Below are 18,537 nucleotides of genomic sequence, written 5' to 3'. Positions count from 1 at the left end.
GTTGAAATTGCACTTTTATAAAAATTGCTGGTTTTTTTCATTTTAGAATAAACATTGTAGGACTTTTTTTTCTGCTATTAGCATTTCTTGAAAAACATCTTTAGTGACTATGTGGTATTTTCTCATATGGCTGTACTGTAGTGTATTCATCTCCTTTTGGGGGCATTTACACCATTTCCATTTCACGAGTATAAAAAATGCCACATGTTAATCTTTATCTGTATTTTTGATCATTTTCTTAGCATAGGTTTTCAGAAGTGCCATTACTTTGTCAAAGCATATGAGCCATCTTAAAGAATTAAGTATATGTATTTCTTTTTCAAAAACCTTATTCTATTTATATTTTTAGATTATACAAGATTGCCCACAAGATTGTTACTGTACCCTTAACAAGATATAGGACAGCTAAAACCGTTGCTAATTTAATAGTTAATCATGGAGATACCATTGTGATCAAGTACATTTCATTGATTATTATTAAGAATGATTTTAAAACATTTTATTCATTTTCATTTTGGAGTGGGATTAACTATTTGTATATTCATTTATTGATAGTATCTCCTGATTACATTTGATATTACATATTTTAGATGTAAAGGATAGTAATTCTGAGTTGTATTTGTTATTACATTTTTTTTTTCTGAAAGTCTTTGATTATGTTACATTATCCAACGTACCTACATTTTCAGGTTTTATGTAGGCAAACACCAGTAGTGTTTTCCTTTATGGTTTCTTTTTATTTTTTTATTTTTTTGAGTATGTCCAAGAGACCTAAATATAGAGGGACAAAATTTTTATTAAATGGCTGTAGAGTCTGTTGAATTCCCATATTGACAGCACATGCTTCCCTTCCACTGGGTAGAAACAGGCTATGTCATGAATTATAAAGTAAGTTTGAGGGCCAGATTCCTCTTGCTTGCACTGGTTACCAAAATTGCTAATTCTCTTTGATTAACCTATTTTGAGAGAGTTTGGTTCTTGATTTTAATGCCAATAATCTATCAATTAGTGATTTAGCTCACTTCTCTCACCTGTTTGTATGTGCCTCCTTCAACCCACCCACCCACCCTCCCTTCCTTCCTCCCTCCCTTCCTCCCTCCTTCTCTCTCTCCAGTCAGCAACCCTGAATCACCCTGATTTATTCCATCCTGATCTCTATGTATCTTCACAGCCTATTTCTCCTTCAAGGTTTTCTCCTATTTCCATTCAGATTCTTCTAACGGACAAAAGGCAAAATGTTCAAATCAAAAGTAAAGCTTAAGAAGTAAAAGAAAAAATGAAATACTTTTAGTAAATCCAAGTAGTACGTATTGGTGAATTAAACTCTTGTCATATTTGACATATTTGTGTTATGCATAAATGTATATGTTAATGTCCTTGGGATTTACCTTTGCACAGAGCTCAGACAAAATTCATTGAGAATGAAAGGAGACTAGGATCCTGTCCTTGTATCAAACAGCACAAAGTATAGCTTTACAAGATTTCTTTTTTTTCTTTTTTTAAAGATTTTATTTATTTATTTGACAGAGAGAAACACAGCGAAAGAGGGAACACAAGCAGGGGGAGTGGGAGAGGGAGAAGCAGGCTCTCTGCAGAGCAGGGAGCCCGATGCGGGGCTCGATCCCAGAACGCTGGGATCATGACCTGAGCCGAAGGCAGGCGCTTAACGACTGAGCCACCCAGGCGCCCCAGCTTTACAAGATTTTTTTCTCAACTGTTTTTTTTTTTTTTTTTTAAAGATTTTATTTATTTATTTGACAGAGAGAGGGAGAGAGAGCATAAGCAGGAGGAGCGGGAGAGGGAGAAGCAGGTTCCCCGCAGAGCAGGGAGCCTGATGCAGGGCTCGATCCCAGCACCTGAGATCATGACCTGAGCCGAAGTCAGACAGTTAACTGACTGAGCTACCCACGCGCCCCTCAATTTTTATTTGTTTGGAATCTCAGTTGCTTATTTGTCAGGATTGGAAAATTGATCATATTTTTCCTCCTCCCTTCCCTCTGTCCTGTCTCTTTTCTGCCTCTCTTACCCTTCTCTATAGTAACTTTTCCTTCCCAGACACTTTTTAACCTCTAAATCATTGTTTTGTTGTTAAGGATGGTCCAGACTAGCATTTCATTGGGTTGAGTAGCATAAATACTGTATATGGTTTTTAAGTTTCCTAGAGCACTGTTACTGAGTTATGCGTAAGTCACTTCCCCAGCCCCCCTCTCTTGCTGATTTTGTCTCCTGAGGATCTCTCTTATTGTTGTAACTTCTTATTTATTCTCCTTGTTGCCTTCTTTGCGCTCTCTAAAATATTTCACATTATTGCCAGAGTGATTATATTATTCCTTGGCTTAAAATCATTCTCCGTCTCCCTAGTTTCATTCCGGATGAAGTCTGAACTTGTTAGCCTGACATATGAAGTCCTTCTGGAAAGTGTTGCCCTGTCTCTTTGGACTCTTAGTACTGGTCCCCTAACTTCTAGTACAACAAAATGCCTTGAAGTTCTTCTAATACAACTTGCTGTTGTTGACCTTTGTGCCCTTGAAAATATTTTTTCTTCTGCCTAGGATGTTTTCCCCTTCCTCCATTTCTGTAACTTACCTGACTTTCGCTTATCCTTTTCGACTTAGCCCATGTTACCTCATCTGGTAAGTTTTCCCTGACTGTTTAGTTTGCAGTGGGCCCACTTCCCCTGAGTCTGAATCTGATGTTTTTATATGTGTTTCCACAATACCCCCATGGCTACTTGTGTATTACACAACACATAATGTGGTTGTTCTTTGTTTATTTTCTGATGACTCCATTATAGTATGGGCTGCTTACGAGCTTGTAAAGTGACTTTCATATTTGTATTTCCAGTGCTGGGACAGTATCTGGCACATGATAGCTATTCATTATGTGTTTTTTTGAATGAATGAGTGGTGTTACAACAGTGATACTTTGTTGTTTTTTTTCTGCATGATGTTTTTGTAATTTATAAGTCCTATTACCACAATTTTTTTTGTATAGAACCTGATTCAGAAGATATAAACCTAAATGGCTGAATTTCACCTCTAGTTAATGCTTGATTCTATGAAAAATGATGGGTTCTCCTTCCTCCACCTCAGTATGGTAATTGTCAGCTAGAATTTAGATTAACTACTGACACTTCTCTTCAAGTCCTTGAAATTTGCACAAACTGTACATTCGTTTAGGGCTTTCATTCTCTGTGGAGTTCACTCAGGACTGGTTGCTAGGCAACTAGGTCTAGATGCTACATGTAATATGCACCAACTGATGTTGCTTTTTTATTCTTATTAAATGAAATGGCTTCTCATTTTATTACCATGTCAGAGACATCTGTATGGAGGGTGGCAGCTGATGTGCATAGTTTGACACTTTCTGTTGTACAAAGTAACCTTGTGATATGTGTTTCAAGCATATTGAATTGTCTTTTTTGGGTGTCTAAATGTAATGTTTTTCTTTTTACCTTCCTTTTGCTTAGTTCAAAATAGGAAAGAGTGCTATTTGATTTGAAAGGTTCTAATGATAATCTTGTTATGAGAAAGTAATCATCATTGGTTTGCATGACCCGTATAGCTTAGATGTTACCTAGAGGAAACAGACATTAGGTGGTTGAGACTGACATCATTACTAGGTCTCATTTTGTTTGGTGCCTCTAATGATCAAAGAGGAATGATGAACAGTATTTTAATTAAATTTGTCAATAAAACTAATTTGGGAGATGATACAAATACCTGTAAAAATTAAAGTAGCAACACAAAGAGAGTCTCAAATCATTTTTACAGGACTTAGACACTCAGAAGAGAATTAGTGTTAACACTTTGCCGTCCTACTAAGCTAGGGTATTGCTTAACGGTATATATTATTCTGAGGATGTAGAAGTGATGTGTCCAGATTTTCTTAGTTCTCTAGTTAAAAGTTAAATTAAGCACAGAGAAACACTTTGCTTTAATGTCTTATGGAAATACAAGCTTATTTTTTTTTTTTTATCATTTGTGGTGTCTATCTATTCATCAGTAACTGAGTGCCAATTATCTGCTTGGAATAAAAAAATAAGACCCAGTTTCTCTTCTCAAGGGATTTATAGTTTTGACTTCATTTGAGAGGCACTTAAACATGGTACAAAATTTATAAACCTTTCTAATAGAATTAAACACAAAATACATGATTTTATTATTTGAACTGTGTTTCTTGTGAAATTATTTCCTTAAGCAGTGGGGTCATGACTTAGTTGTTTCGGATTCCATATTCCAGTATAGTGGCTCCCAGTGGGTACTCACATTGGACTGAACTTTACTCTCACTTGGGGGATGATGTTGTCACAAATGAAGAAGGAGTATAAAGGAAGACTAGGGGATTAGGGAATGAATATGGTTGTGGAGATTCCAGGTTCAGTAGTTTCAGACATTTTAAACTTGTGCTGCCTGTGGAACATATTGGGGGAATGTTTCGTAAATAGCTGAATACGGGCCACAGTTTAAGAGTGAGGTTTATACGAGAGAGAGACATTTGCTAATCATCACTGTTTAGGTGGTGGCTAAAATCAGGGCCATGTCCCCTTGTCACTCTATACTCTCTCCCTACATGGCCCTGAATAAAACTCATACATAGAACATCAATGTTTAAGTAACTTGTGAGGGGCAATAATGAAGGTAGGAGATAAAAGAGAAACCAGTAAAAAGCGGGGAGGAATCTTGAATGAAACAGGAACACAACAAAGGATAATGGGATCAAAGATGCCAAGGGAAAGATTTCAAACAGGAATGGTAAACACCATCAAATGCCACAGAAAAGTCAGGTTAGAACTACATAATGTCAGTTGGATTAGGCATGTGGGAGCCAGTGGTGGCTTAACCACAACATTGTAATGATACTGATGAGCAATTAAGAGATGAGAAATTAAGCTGTGGAAATACAGGGAGTGTAGGCTAGTCTTGAAAGAGCAGGGAAAGAAAGAGGATGATATGTATGAGTTTCATAGTTGAAGAAAGAGTTGTATTTTTTCCTTCAGATTGGAAAGGTGAACATATACAGGTTAAGGGAAAAATGGGGTCAATGGGACTAAGAGGAAATAATTGAAGTGGCAGGTTTTTAGAAGAGGTGTAGGAGGAGATGGAACCAAGAAATCACACTGGCTAGAGTTTACAATGTACTTTCCAACCTGGGTTTTTATAGTTCTTACTCAGACCATCCCATCCCATGAGACCATCCCATGATAGATGGTCCTTTATTATTATTATCCCTATTTTTTTTTAAAGATTTTATTTTTAAGTAAGCTCTATGCCCAATATGGGGCTTGAGTTCACAACCCTGAGATCATGAGTCACATGCTCTACCAACTGAGCCAGCCATGTGCCCCTCATTATCCCTATTTTAAAGCTTGGTGATGGAGGCTCAAGAGGTTCATGTTAAGAAAACCTGATTTTTAGGTTTTTTCTTTTTCAGGGTCTGTATTTCTCTTCCCTCAAAAGAAATGAATGAGTTATTTCATAAGACTTTACAATTTTTTCAAAAGTGATACCAAGAACTCCTCTATTGGAAGAACTAAACTTGCTTACTTACAAAAAAAGTTAAATTTCCAAATGCCAGAGTGAATTTGTGTAAATCATCGTATCTACTTTCCTCAAAGCACCTGTCATTAGATGTGTCATATAATGGGTCATATCTCATTGAGTCTTTACTGTCATCCTCCTCCATCACGTCATTTTCTAGGGTGAATTGTATAGTGTACTGATTTTTAAATTTGGACAGATATAAAGGTCTTGGGCTATATTTCTGTAATTGTAGAAGTTTATTGTAAATAAATATCTTTGCTACCCTAATTTTAGTACCCATAGGATAATATTTATAAAATGGTGTTAGACTATCAAGGGCATATGTTTAAGATTATTTTTATTATGTCACTTAAAAATATGTAAGTATAAACAGGTGAGACTAGAGAGGAAAACTTGCAGCTCACGTGTGATAACTTTAGTTGTGTGATCAAAAAATTTTTTTTCCCTTAAAAACAGCGCCTTTCCCCACACTCCTTCCTCAAGACGTGAAATGAATGGGGCCAGAGTATAATAGATCACTTTAATAGTTGCTCTTATTTAATGTTTTATCCTCAGTTAAAGAATAACTAATTTTAAAAACATGTATTTATTATGCATTCTCCTAATTTTGTTAGCATGTTTCAACCCAACAATGAAATAGAAATCAAAGAAGGCTAAAATAAACTAGCAAAGCAAAGTACTGCCTATAGTAAATACTTGGACTGCATCACATGGATTAACTGGTAATGCAGCCTGAGTTTGTAAACAGATGTTTCTATTAACCTTTATTTTAAAATCATTTAAAATAATGAAAGCATCTTCCTTCATTTGGTATTATTACAGACTCCTTTGGTAAATTTGTTTCCTAATGCAGTACATTTGGTTAATATGTACCCATTTCTATTTACTTCTCTAAAGTTCTTGCTGCCACAGATTTTATATCAAATGCAATCTCTGTAAGAGACTTTTCCCAGTATCCATAGTGGTGCAGTTTTCTGTGTTTCTTTTTGAATTAGTTCTCATTCTGAAATCAGAAAATTGTGTGGGCATGTGCTAGAAAAAGGTTTAGTGCATGGGGACTTATGCCAATTCAGGGCTGAAATGAAAGCCTCATTAATATGGTCCACATGCTTTAGTTGTTTGTCAGCTCTTTTTTTTTTTTTTTTTAAGATTTTTAATTTATTTGAGAGACAGAGAATGAGAGAGAGAGCACATGAGAGGGGGGAGGGTCAGAGGGAGAAGCAGACGCCCTGCCAAGCAGGAAGCCCGATGCGGGACTCGATCCAGGGACTCCAGGATCATGACCTGAGCCGAAGGCAGTCGCTTAACCAACTGAGCCACCCAGGCGCCCTGTTTGTCAGCTCGTTCTCATCACCTGTTCCAGCCTCTAGCGCTACTTTGAACTATTTATTTCCTTTCCTACATGCGGCAACACAAGCTTTTATAGTACAGTGATTGTTGTGAAGGTGTTCTAGGTGCCTTGTAAGATACCAATAAATTAGAAAGTATTTTCTTTTCCATTATTTATTGTCTTTGAATTATTCTTTTCCACCTCTCTGTGGAGAATGTTCATGCCTTCTTAGAAATCTACTCTGTATGGAAAATGTTCATGCCTTCTTAGAAATGTTCAAAAAGCATTTGTGAAAATCAGCCTGTTGTGTTAAGGGCACTGTAAAAGGACACTCTGATTCTATACAAAGGAACTAATAGATGTGGTCCGTTAAAAAGTTTATATTCTGACAAGGCAAGAAGACCATTTTATAGGCACATATCTCCCTACACACATGCCTCTACCCAAAGCCGTACCGGAAGAATTGCTGCACCTTAACCAAGGAAAGTAAACAGAGATGGGAAATCGTTATTTGTGAGGGGTGGAAATCTGTATGTGGATCATGTTGCAAATTTAATGCCATTTAAATGGTTTCTGATAAAACTTTTAGGCACACTAAAATTTGGCAGAATGGAAGAAATGAACCCTGCCTTACTAATAAAACCACTGCTAGGCTTTTGTTGCAATCTCTCTAATGTAATTATAAATAAAGTGGTTAAACTTTAAAAAAAATTCTTTTTCTCTTAATATGTCATAACTAAGTACAAAATTTATTTCCATGGTTCTGATTTCAAGTGGCTGTATAATGCTCAGTTGAAGATATGTCTATTTTTACTTAACCATTCCCATTTTATTGGGTATTTATGGGTGTGTGTTTGTTTGTTTTTTGGTTGAATAAACCTGTGAAGAAAAACTAAAGAATGTTAGCAGTTTCTGTATGGCCAGATGAAGTAAATTGGGAGAAGAAATGTCATATTGACTTCATGATGAAGGAATTTAACATAGATGTTTTCTAGCAGACGGAGATAAGAACAAAGAACGGTTGTGAATAGTTTTGAAGAAACAAGAGAACTCATTAGTCTAAGGATGTCATGTTGCCCAGGCAAGAAAGTGGCAGAGTGGAACCAGTTGACTTGAAAAAGACAGAATTCAAGAAACATTTGAAGAATTTTAAAATTTTATTAATGCATCTAGATTAGAACCTTCTGTTGTAGGCATATCAAATTACCACAAATTTAGTAGATTAAAGCAACACTCGTTTTTTATCATACAGTTCTATAGGTTAGAAATCCGATATGGGTCTCATCGAGATAAAATCAAGATGTCAGCAGGGCTATCTATGGTCCTTACTGGAGATTCGGGAAGAATTTGCTTCCAAGCTTATTCATAGTGTTGGATGAATTGAGTTCCTTAGACTGTGGGATTGAGGTCCTTGTTTCCTTGCTGGCTGTCAGTCCAGGTCTTGTGTTTGCTCCTAGAGGCTGCCCACATTCCTTAGGCTTTCCAGAAGCCCCTGGAGGTCTCTTTCTGGTCCTTGCATGTGGGTTCTGTCACAGAGCCAGCAACCACACATTAAGTCCTTCTTAGGCTTCAAACCTCTCTACTTCTGCTGCTGCTGTATCTTTCTGCTTCCATCCTGAGAAAAGCCAAACCTCATGTGATTAGATTGGCCCACATAGATATCCAGGATAGTCTCCCCATCTCAAGGTCTTTAACCTTAATTACATCTGCATAGTCTCTTTTGCCATGTAATCTAACATATTCATAGGTTCCAGGGATTAGAGTAAGAACGTCTTTGGAAGGCACTGATCTGCCTATTACAGTGAGGGAGTTCTTTTGCGGAGGTGGGGGGAGGTTGAAAACAGCCTTTGCTCAGTTTTCATCGGTTTTACAAGTAAACCACCGCTCTTAATTTATATAGAATGCTAAATTTCCCTCGGGATTTTTAGATAGGTTAATTCACTTTGCTAGCTTAACATGTTTTAAAGTGGAAAAAAGGGTTAACAAATGATTTACAGAAACATAAATATATATGAAATAAAAATATATTTACAGAAACACAAATTAGTTACTGATTTTCTTTTTAATGATATATTTCCTGTCTCTTTGGCTGGCTTTGTAGCCTGGCAAGCAAGTATGTCCCCTTTGTGAAGAGTAGACTTTGTAATGAGATTGTGCATAGTGGCTGCGACTCATGGAGGTACTTTGGTGTGAGAGCTATTTGGTAAATACATGGTCATAAACGTTTTAGCATTCTCAGAGCTTGTTTTTTTTTTTTTTTTCTCCAAATTCCAAAATCACGGATTTATTTTAAAGATCACAGTCGACAGCAAAACATTTAGATCAGCGTAGTTTGTTCTTTAAAAAGTAGTATAACTTTTCATTTTATGTACACATCTGGACTGTTTCTTTAATTTGATTTTATAACTCAATCTTATTTTAAACACTAAAGAAAAACTGAATAGAAGCCTGTATCTGACATATTTTAAGGGAACTTCTCGGTGTAAGACATAGTGCTGGGTTCTAAGGATACATATTTACTTCTGTTCTTATAGGGCTTAATGTTGATCAGAAAACAGTTAAAGAATTTTAACTAAAATAATTACAATAAATCATAATGATTGTTAGCATAGTAAAGTAACGGATTCTGTGGGAGTACATAGTGTCATGGAAGTAAGCCTTGCAGAGTATTCTTGCAGCTTATCTATAACTAGAGGTTTTAGGTTTCTGTTAACCATCTGACTCCATAGTTCCTTAGGGATTTCTGAATTGTGAATGCTGGTAGTCTTCCTGGAAAGCAAAATTTTGATTACTTATGCTTTTCAAGTAGTTTTATTATCTGCATTTATTAAGTTTCCTATTCTTCACTTAGTGGGTTTCTTTAAAACATTGATTGTCCTCCAGTTAAGTAATAAAGAAAATTAGTTATTTTACACTGTGTTAGGCATAAAGTGCTAACAAAGTACAAAACGATGATGATGTTATGTGAAATAACTTTCTTAAAAAGACCAAGAAAGCATTGTGGTAGCAACTGTAATATATTAGCAGCTGAAAAGTAATTTGTTTAGTGCCATACTTTCTGTAATGATGGACGTATTCTGTACCAGTGCTGGTCCATCCCGTTTTATTTACAAAACAAAATTTGATAAACTGGGGTGAGGAAATACAGACTGCTGAGACTCACTAGAGGTTTAATGCCCTCTCAGTTGTTTTATAACTACTATTTAGGAAGCAGTTCCATAGAAGATAATACAAAGTGAATAAAAAAAGGTTTTTTAAAAATTGTATTATGTTAATCACCATACATTACATCATTAGTTCGTGATGTAGTGTTCCATGATTCATTGTTTGCGTATAACACCCAGTGCCCCATTTTAATTGAGCTACCTTGGTCTGTGACATACTGCATACATACAATCTAAAGGAGGCTTCTGAGGACATCCATCAAATGAGTGTAAGAGCATGTCTTCTCAGATCTTCTAGAGGTCTGCTCCTAACCACCTGATTTAAAGCCCCTCCCCCCAGTGCTTTATGATACTGCCTTAGTCTTTTTTCTTCACAGAAACATCACTAGCTGAAATGATCATTTTTATTTGTTTGTTTAATGTTTATTTGTCTGCAGCATAAGCTCCATGAGAGCTTGTTTTCTGTTATCTTTCCATCACTTAGAACAATGGCGGGCAAAAGAAGACCTCAGTAAACACTTGAATGAGTGAATCAATGGGAGAAAACACTTTCAGGTTTTAAAATTTTACCTCTCATTTAGTTTTTTAAAGCTACTGTTAAAAATTCAACTGAATAAATTTTAAAGAACTTACTGGCTTTTTCAGTGATTCGTGAATTGGGCAGCATCCAATCCAACAGATAGAAACGAGCTTCAAGAAGCTGTACAGAATGAAAGACCTCTATATGCAAAAGGGAGTAGGAACAAGGAAATTATACTAGATAAAACGAGGCTTGATTATTGCAAGGTCACTATCCTTTAGGGCATGGCAGGCGTCTATCAGGCAGATTACCTAACTAGTGCTGATTAGGTGATTCCTGACTGACTGGTCTAAGATTCCATTTCTGGGAGAGCTGAAACTGTAATTAAGTCTTAGTTTCCTGTTGTGGGGCTTAGTGTAAGTGATTCCATTTTGGGCCTGTTGTCTTATTTTTAACACTACTAAATGTTGAGACTGAATGAGATAGTAGTTGAGACAAAAAGCTGGTGGCTTTTCTCTCATTTCCAAGGAAGAATTCTGGTAAAGACTCTTCCTTTGCAGAAATTCAGGGCTGGTTTTGTCCTTTGGGGATTTGGGACTCTCATGAAATCAGGAACTAATCATGGAGGACTGAGAGTACTTTCTGTTCCTCAACGTGACCTCAGAAGAGGAACCCCTTTTTTCTCCCCAGTAAATTCAGATTTTGAAAATGTGTATTTAAAAAATGAAACAAAATGAAACCAAAACTATTACGTACCTTTCTATTTTTATATATGAAACGAAAGCTTTAAACTTCATGAACCAGTATAAATGGCTGTTCAAAACCAAGGAAGGGTATAGGGAAAGCATGTGACTTCTGGACTGTGAGTTTTAGTTTAAGTCTTCATTAGCTGTCCCCTTCATCTCATCTTTCTCCAGTTCCTCCCAGAACCCCCCAAGCCTTGTGTCCCTGGTTCTCGACTGTTATTAGGAAACAGATATGAGGGGCGCCTGGGTGGCTCAGTTGGTTAAGCGACTGCCTTCAGCTCAGGTCATGATCCTGGAGTCCCGGGATCGAGTCCCACATCGGGCTCCCTGCTCAGCGGGGGGTCTGCTTCTCCCTCTGATCCTCTTCCCTCTCGTGCTCTCTGTCTCATATTCTCTCTCTCAAATAAATAAATAAAATCTTTAAAAAAAAAAAAAGGAAACAGATATGAGAGGTAACCCTAGAATGCCATAAACTTGTGACAGCCAACCTCAGAAGCATTCTACACTCTGTAAATTATTTGTGAGGGAATGAGAAGATACCCATCTTCTCATTTAATGTATTAATTTACTGTATTTATTTAATGTGTTAATTCTGCTGGACATTGGAACTTTATTCCATGGTCCTCCCATCCCTCAGTTTTTCATTACCACTCTCTCAGGCAACCTTTCTTTATTGTGATCATTGGACTATTCTAGGTCAACACGAAATCAGAACAGCTTCTCTTTAAGGGGTCATTATACTACCAGAATACACACTAAGAATGTAAAGGAATGTAAAAAATTTACTTATGAAAATAGAGATATCATTGGGGGCTTTAGATGTGTATATTGAGGGGCGCCTGGGTGGCTCAGTTGGTTAAGCCTCTGACTCTTGATTTTGGCTCAGGTCATGATCTCAGGGTTGTGAGATCGAGCCCCACATTGGGCTCCGTGCTCAGTGTGGAGTCTGCTTGAGATTCTCTCCCTCTCTCCCCCTCTCCCTCTGTCCCTCACCTCTGCTTAAAAAATGTGTATATTGAAAATACCTGTATGGGGCTATAGTTTGTATCTTAAAAGGCTGTATGTGTTTTACTTTTTAAATCAGTTTTATTGAGGTGTAATTTATATACAGTGAAATGCACTCATTTTAAGGGTATAGTCTTTAGGGTATAATGACTTTTGACTTTTGTAAGGTAGAGATATTTTTGATAGAGAAATGAGATGCAGCTTTCAGCTGTTTTGCAGTTAATTGGATTATTGCAGCTTAGAAATTGGAATAAATAGGAAAATACGGAAGGATGAAGCCAACCTAAATGAAAGTAGAAGTTGTGTTGTGTATAGTTCTTACCCATTTTAGGAACCCGTATGATTCTGATTTTTATTGGATATGTGAGTCTCTCGGAATCAGAGATTCTCTCAGTTGTAGAGAAATATAGATCGTTACACTGTGTATTGTCTGCTGGTAGTTTTTTTGGGAGTTTTTAAAATGTAAAATTGAGTAAACTTCATGCCTGTGGAACAATAATTTACATTCAATTTATACAGAATTTTATTGATTGTGTTCTCATTTGGAATAACTGCAGGGAAAATCACCTGGGCTAATACAAGTTGGATACCATTTACTAGGGATTTAGCTTGTAAAACGAAACTCATTTCAATTTCGGTGGTGACAGCTGTTGAGTGAATTTTCCTTTGATCGCCTTCACAGCAGGAAATGATAGATTGTAACTTCATCTTCCTTGATATCTTCCCCACCCAGCAAATTCAAACTACAGGGACTGTGCTCTCTAAATGTCTGAATAGCCTAGCTTATGTGGGCAGACTATTTTTTTTCAACGTCCAAAGTGGGTAAAATTGTGATTGCAAAAGTGGATATATGGGTGATACACAGAACCTTTGTTTCCTCTTCCCTGAAATTGTTTTTCCATTTGTGCCATGATCACGCCTGGCTTTATGTGAAAAGGTTGTATTGGAACTTGGTATGCTTTTATAGAATGATGTAGGAGATTATAGTTCATTTTGAAAGATGTATTAGCTTCTTAATGGTTCAAATAAATATGTTTCCTTGATGCAGAGATCAGTTTTGATTACTTGTGATGCATTCTTCACTGCTTTTTTATTTTATACCAGTTTTTAAGATAGGATAAACTATAGGCTGCCAGATAGAAGGAAGTAAATAGTGTTAACCTCTTTGGGTTCAAGAGTACTGGGAACTGCTTGACAAAGAAAGGAAATCTTGAAGTAGGAGAATTTATTTTATTTTTTAAAGATTTTATTTATTTGACAGAGACACAGCGAGAGAGGGAGCACAAGCAGGGGGAGTGGGAGAGGGAGATGCTGTTGTTTTCTGACCCTCGGAGTCTTCGTCTGTTGTTGGGGAAGGAGGGCCGAGAGACATTCCTTGAGGACGGGAGAGGAGTTCTCTCCAGTCTGGCCCAGGGTTCTGCCGTCATCCATATTCCTGTCCCACCTATCATGCGTGGCTTCTACAAATGAGAGGAGAATGCACAATTATAATTAGGTGTGGAAGTGGGCAGGCAGCCCCCAAAACTCCCAAATAGAAATGTGTCACAGGTTTTTGTTGTTGTTGTTATTCTTCCCCAAAGTAACGTTTCAGGTTACCTCCAAACTAATCAGAATTCAAGATTGCCTTCCTAATATTATAGGTGGCAAACTGTGGCTGAAGTTTAAAAACCTGATTCCTAAGTGAAATGTGAAAACAAACATTTGCAATAGACTTGAGACGCTTCCGTTAGTGGGCCCAATTGCAGTTTATATTCTGCTTATGACAAGCAGAGACCAATCTTAACTTGAAGTCACGGTAAGTCAGTTGGTTATTATACAGGTATGCCTAGTCCCCAAGAGAATCATTTGATTGCCTCATGTTGTTATGCCCTCCTCCTCACTGTGTCACAGTACTATCCAGTAAAAACATGAGGGCCACATGAACCAAATGTAAGCTTCATATGTGATTTTATGTATATATGTCTGTATTTATGTATTTATTAGGGAGGGCAGAGAGAGAGGGAGAGAGAGAGAATTTTAAGCAGGCTCCAGGCCCAGTGTGGAGCCTGACACAGGGCTTGATCTCAAGACCCTGAGATCATGACCTGAGCTGAAATCAAGAGTTGGATGCTTAAGCAGCTGAACCACCTAGGCACTCCCAAATTTTAAAATACCTAAGTGAAATTAATTTTAATAATATCTTACTTAACTCATATCCAAAATACCATTTCAGCATGTAATTAATATGAAAAGTTTTTAATGAAATGTTTTACATTATTTTTTCATACTAAGTCTTTGAAACCCATGCATACTTTATGTTTATTTAACCTCTTAATTCAGACTAAGCTACATTTCAAGTGCTTAGTAGTTACCTTTGGCAAATGGCTACTATATTGGACAGTGTAGCTCTACAAGATTGGATTCCATTGAAATCTCCATTGTTCAAGGTTGAATTTTTATGCTTCGAAAACTTTCTAAGAGTGTAAATGTAGACAAAACTTTCCAGATCATGAGGTTATTCAGGGACATCTAAATTCTCCTACTTTGGGCGCCTGGGTGGCTCAGTCGTTAAGTGTCTGCCTTCGGCTCAGGTCATGATCCCAGGGTCCTGGGATCGAGCCCCGCATTGGGCTCTCTGCTCGGCGGGAAGCCTGCTTCTCCCTCTCCCACTCCCCCTGCTTGTGTTCCCTCTCTCGCTGTGTCTCTCTCTGTCAAATAAATAAAATCTTTAAAAAATAAAATAAATTCTCCTACTTCAAGATTAAATATTTTATATGATAGTATAAAGAAGGTAGGAAAGAAGTGTATTTTCTTCCAATATTCAAGAGAAGAAACTGGTGACTGTTAAGAATAGAGAAAAACCAATAACCAAAATGTTTAAATATAATAAATTTAGGCCTGGATGATTGTGACAATAATGATAACAATTTGAGTGAAAAATGTTGTGATAAACTCGTTTAAAGATATCTCATTTGACCCTCACAAAAGCCCTTTTAAAAAGGTACTTTTGTGATCCCTTTTATGATCTCTGTTTACCAGTGAGGAAACAAAGAGAATAAAAGGTGTTTACCAAGTCACACAGATAGTGAGTGTATGCAAGCCCATGACTAGTGGATTCTGAAACCTGTGATCTTCATCACTCTACTCTGCTTCCTCCCTTATTATTCTGTTCTGCCTGCATGTTTGGCTTGGACAAATTGGACCTGGAAAATGTATGCAAATGCAGAGGAGCTGGAGCTAATTCCTAAAGCGTTGTAACTATTCTGTGACTCCTTGTTTACGCCCTCAAGTTTTCATCCCTGGTCAGAAAAGGAGAAAATGATTGGAGAAGTGATCACCCAGGAAAAGCTGGCTTTTGACCTCTCATTTTGTCAGTTATCCCCTGTGGCATTTATGTCTCAGTAGTGGAGCTCGTGAATACCACTTTTGGAGCCAAGGTGTGATGATCCGTCTTCTCCTAACGATCAACACCACAGCATGAAAAGACTGTTTTTTTTTTTTTTCCTTTCTTAACCAGCTAATCTTGTAGTGAGACTCACAAATCCACTTTCATGTAATTTTTTCTTTTTGTTTTCAGCTCTCAGTTTCAGCACTCAAAAACAGTTCCCTGTTGAGTATCTAAGTGCTCATATTGATATTTGTGGTGCATTGAACAGGACTTAAATTTCTGTTGTTTCTGCCTTTCAGTTGTGACTCACAGATCAGATGTATGCAGATGTATCTGTTTCAGATTTAGCTATATGTATATCCACTGTATTTTTATTCTGTAAATTAGATGTTGTGTAGTAGTGTTTTGGGAAAACTCCAGTTCTGTGTTGATGTGATTAATTATACCTTCCTGTCTCAGTTATCCCTCCACCACACCCCCCCACCATTGGATTGATTGAATTTGATTTAAAATAGGATCATTTTAAATTTGGTTGCATAAATATGTATTACGGATATTTTGAAAGGCTTACTTTTCAACTTTTCAGGTTTTAATTTATTTGAAACTGTTAGCTTTATAATTTTCTATTTACTCTGATTTTTATCTGTATTGGAAAACTAACTGTGCTTACCTCTTACTGTTTAATGAGCAAGGTAATGTGGAGGGGGGAAAGTTCCTCAAATGTGACTGAGTTTTAATTAAGTTGCATGTGGGGTGCGTGGGTGGCTCAGTTGGTTAAGCATTTGACTCTTGATTTGAGCTCAGGTCATGATCTAAGGGTCATGGCATTGAGCCTCACATCAGACTTATGCTCAGCGTGGAGTCTGCTTGTCCCTCTCCCTGTGTCCCTCCCTCCTCTCTCTCTCTCTCTCTCCCTCTCTTAAATAAATAAATAAAATCTTTAAAAAAAAAGTTGCATGTAAATTTATTGAACAAATGATACAGTAAGAAGATGCTTTTGTATATTTTGTGTACCATTAGTTCTCTTATTATAGAGATGAGATAACACCATCACCTCAAACCAAACAAAATAAGGACAATCACTTTTGTGTAAGTAAGGGGATTGTTACACACAATTGTAAAATTCTCTTTTCTTAGAAAAACACTAATTTGCGAGTGTTTAGGTTTTTAAAGGTTTAAACTTGACAAAGCCTCGAATTTTCATTACAGCGGTGATTTAGCACTATGTTATTAGAAACAGAGATAAGATTTAAAGTTTGCTTTTAATTGTAATGGTTTTTGTTCAGAGACCTACATTATAGGACCTACCTACCCAATTTCAGGTTTTTTTTTCCTGCTTTGCCTCTGCTTGTCTTTTCTACCACATGACCCAACTTCCTCATCTATAAACTGTTTTAGAAATTTCCTTGGCTTTACTTATCTCTTTCTGCTTGCCCATCGACTCACCCTCCAGATCCTGAGAAAAATAGACTTTCTTTTTAGTCCAAAATGCCACCTCCTTATCACATGCTTGCTTTTAAAACCCTCCAAGAACCTTAATAAATTCACATCACATACATCTATGAACTTGGTCAAAATTTAAGGATGGTTTAATGCATATAAAATGTTAAACTGCATGCAAATGATAAAAATACTAAAACGACTAGGCCTTTGCCTTTTCTGTGGTCATGACATCCTACTTCTAAGTCTCCAAACTCAAATTACTATTTTTTAAAAGATTTTATTTATTTATTTGTCAGAGAGAGCACGAGAGCGAGCAGCACAAGCAGGGGGAGTGGCAGGCAGAGGGAGAGGCAGGCTCCGTGCTGAGCAAGGAGCCCGATGTGGGACTCGATTCCAGGACTCTGGGATCATGACCTGAGCCGAAGGCAGATGCTTAACCGACTGAGCCACCCAGGTGCCCCCCAGATTATTTTCTGACTATAATTTCCTGCTCTTCCACTTATTCTGCAATCTCTCATTCTCACAATTGTCTTCCTCTCATCTCAGCCTTCCTTCCTGGTTGCTCAGGTCTGTGTTTCCAACGCACAGAACTCTGTCAGTGCCATTTCATTGCTCAAGAAGCTTTATCTGCTGCACACTGCTTATTTCTCTTCCTACCCTTCTTTTACAAGAGACCTGTTTTCTGCAGGCTTCAGGAACGTCTGTTTTGAGCGTGTTGTGGCACTCATCACATTGTACTTTCTAGATCATCTCTGGATCCTTTACTACTTTTTGACTCTTCCTCGGTCACAGAAATCCTTAATAAATGATTGAGTGGCTAAAGGGACTCTTAAAAGTTTTGGGGTTTTTTTTGTTTGAGTTTTTGTTTCGTTTTTGGTAATTAGAATTCGATGAGGACAACGACTGGGATGTGGAAGAAGTCTGTTACAGAGAGTCTGATAAAAACTAAACTTTGTCATTGGGTTTTATCCGTTCACGTGGTTCTGCTGGGTAGTGAAGTTTATTTTGCAAGTATAGTGTAGTAATTGTTACATTTCAGGAGAAGTGCACTATATCCTTATACAACTGAATGTGTTCAGATAGTGTTCTAACGTAATTGAATACTCATTGAATCACATCTTTATTGTTTTCACTACTGGCTTTTTGGTAACTTGAGAAAACTGTAACATTTCACCCTTAGTGTCTTTGATTTGATACTGTAGCAAATAAAAGATAAATTATACATGGAAGATGCAGGGAAATCACTGCAATTCCTACTCCCTTACCACCAAGAATTAAGTCAAATCTTGATTTTTCAAGATTCTCTGATCAGAAGTTTTGCTTTATATTTCACAAAATAGTTACTAGTGACATAATTTGAATTTTGTGGCCCGTTAAAATGTTTTGGTTGGCTGTATTGAAAAAAAAAAGGTATTTGTG

The 18,537-nt window shown here is 37.1% G+C and overlaps 1 protein-coding gene across 1 annotated transcript in view; it reads left to right on the top strand.

Annotated features, from left to right (window-relative positions):
• PRIM2 (DNA primase subunit 2) overlaps positions 1–18,537 on the top strand; it is a 320,402-nt gene that overhangs the window by 187,620 nt on the left and 114,245 nt on the right.

The sequence above is a fragment of the Neomonachus schauinslandi genome, chromosome 8 (assembly GCF_002201575.2).
Source record: "Neomonachus schauinslandi chromosome 8, ASM220157v2, whole genome shotgun sequence".
In the NCBI taxonomy this organism is placed as follows: Eukaryota; Metazoa; Chordata; class Mammalia; order Carnivora; family Phocidae; genus Neomonachus; species Neomonachus schauinslandi.
This window is presented reverse-complemented; position numbering and strand designations above follow the sequence as displayed.